Below are 2907 nucleotides of genomic sequence, written 5' to 3' on the forward strand. Positions count from 1 at the left end.
TAATAACTCACGGAAAGCCTCATAAAAAAATGTTATTCATCCCAGGGACAAGGAAATTAGAAAACTTGTCAGATAAAAAGAAAAATAAAAAAGTAAATGACAAATCTAATCACATTATCGTTTATGAATTGTTAAAATATATTTGTTAACATGTTAACTAGTAGATGATGATTAAAACCTTTTATATATATATATATATATATATATATATATATATATATATATATATATATATATATATATATATATATATATATATATATATATATATATATATATATCAAACATGTCTTATTTGCTATAGTTTATCTTCAACTTCATATTAATTTGTGTTCTTGTATATATTATTACTAACTAGATTTAAACCCGTTGAAAGCATGGTTGAAAAAGAAAAAAACACACTATTGATAATTCTAAACTATAATAGCTAATCAAATATTTGCAAAAAAAATTTTAATTTACAAAAATAGTAGTTTTATATGTAAGTTTATAACAATAGATAGTATATATATATATATATATATATATATATATATATATATATATATATATATATATATATATATATATATATATATATATATATATATATATATATATTGAATATTCGATCTACGTTTGTAAACATATTTTATAAAATCATGATTCTATAAAATACAATATAAATTTGAATATAATTTGACCGAAATAAATAATAAGTAGGTAGTTTTATATAGATTAAATAAAAGAAAATAAATAAAAATGAGAAAACATTAAGAATTTCTAAATTATACCCATGGATTTTTAAAGACTTTAAGAAACACTAGTAAAGGGAAAGCACAAAAGTAATATGTTATAAAAAAATGTTTGTTGCTATTTCTACATTATGCCCTTAAAAACATAGATAATATGTTCGATGATTAATCAAAATGCTAAAATACAAGATAGGTTATCATATTATGAAAATCTATCAAGTTATGACATCTTATTATTAAAAAACATAAAACAATAAAGATTATTAGTTTATACATGTAATCAACAACCACAATTTGTATATTTTAAAATTCCAAGAGAATATAATAAATAGATAAATATTTTGAGGTACAATATTGTAAAATAGGAAACATTGAAATTAAGATAATATAATAAAGTATACAACTATATTTTTCTAAACAAAAAATTTATGATTTAATATGTTTGTTGGATTGTATACATAAACATATACACAAACAACTTGAAAGAAAGTATGTTAAAATCACATCATTTTTTAGATTTTTATCAATAATAAAATATACCTACTATTATAAACCTAAAATAAATATACCTAAATTTTACATTGTTCTCTCTTTTTTATCCCCGTAACATGGCTTAATTTTCATCATGCAAACTATTTAATAATTATTTTAATGCCAAAATAACGTAGTTTAATCGAACTATTTATTTGGTACCATATTAATAGTTAAATTTGTATATCGACTACTATTTCGTACCGTACACAATTAGAGAATAAGATGTGGTATGATACCATGTTCACCCCAATATTCCACAAGATACGGATAACAATTTCAAGGTAAATGAAGAAATTTTTTATAGTACTAAAAACAATTAGTTTTTAAGTATTTTTTTGGTGAAGGTAAAAAAAAGTCAATTCTGAGCAAATAGTAAATTTCGCCATTACGAAATTGATGATTATTTGTGGAAAAATAATAAGCATAGCATAAAACTATAGTGACTAGATTTATCATTTTCTCAAAATAATATATAAACAACAAATGAATAAAATTTATTGTTGTTTCTCTTCATTTTTCATTTGGGGCTTCTTTTTCTTTGATAATTGAAGTGTTCTTGTAAGAAAGAAAACTTACCAATTCATTATAAAACCACAATTATAATAGAGTGACGTAATAAAAAATAAATCAATCAAACTATTACAATATGAAGACATTGTTATTTTGCTTATCGGGTAAATGGTGCAGTTCAATGAGATATGTTGGATCAGGTTTTTAATAGAAACAAAATTTATTTATAACTGAAAACAATACAAACAAATACTTATATATCGATACTTGTATCCGTTCGGTTGGGATTTCAAAATATTGACCTTACACTTTTGTCCTCGACCAAATTATGGTCCTACATACCCCAAACAAATAAAACACCACCAACATTTCTTGAAATGGACTAATCAATCATGAGTCATGACTCCAAAACAAATACATTTTCAGTTTTTTTAAACCAAAAATCCATATATGCATTATGTGAATTTGGTTCTAAGTAATTGGTCAAATTGTCTCAAATAACAATGTATTTATTTGTTTTTTTTTATCAAATAAGATAACATATTTATTTTTTACTGATAATCACAATTAACTTTTATTCAATTTAAACATGGTTCTAGTATATTTAACCATTTATAAAATACAAAAATTATATATAAACTGATATTGATTGTTTTTTCTTATTTTAAACTCTATCTAGTATGACATGACTGTTTTGGCATTCTCCTAAGTATAATATATAGACTCAGAATACGTATGAATGGTTTTTCTTATCTTATTATTCACATAACCAACAAGTACATATATAGGGTATACAATACAGGATAATTATCTACCTTCAAAACTAACTATCGGATATACACCATACAAGATATCCACAAAACTAATTATTATCTAAAAAGACTCTTGACAACACTCCCCCTCAAGCTGATGAATGTATATCGATCATTCGAAGCTTGTCCAAAGAGTCGTTGAATATTCGCACACACACAGCCTTGGTTAACATGTCAGCTAACTGCTCATTCGAATTCACATACGGTAGACTAATCGTCTTTTTCTCAAGATGATCTTTAATGAAATGCCGGTCCAATTCAACATGTTTAGTCCGATCGTGTTGAACTGGATTACTCGCTATCTTCACAGCCGCTTG

The sequence above is a fragment of the Lactuca saligna genome, chromosome 7, assembly GCF_052625555.1.
Source record: "Lactuca saligna cultivar CGN05327 chromosome 7, ASM5262555v1, whole genome shotgun sequence".
Lineage (NCBI taxonomy): Eukaryota > Viridiplantae > Streptophyta > Magnoliopsida > Asterales > Asteraceae > Lactuca > Lactuca saligna.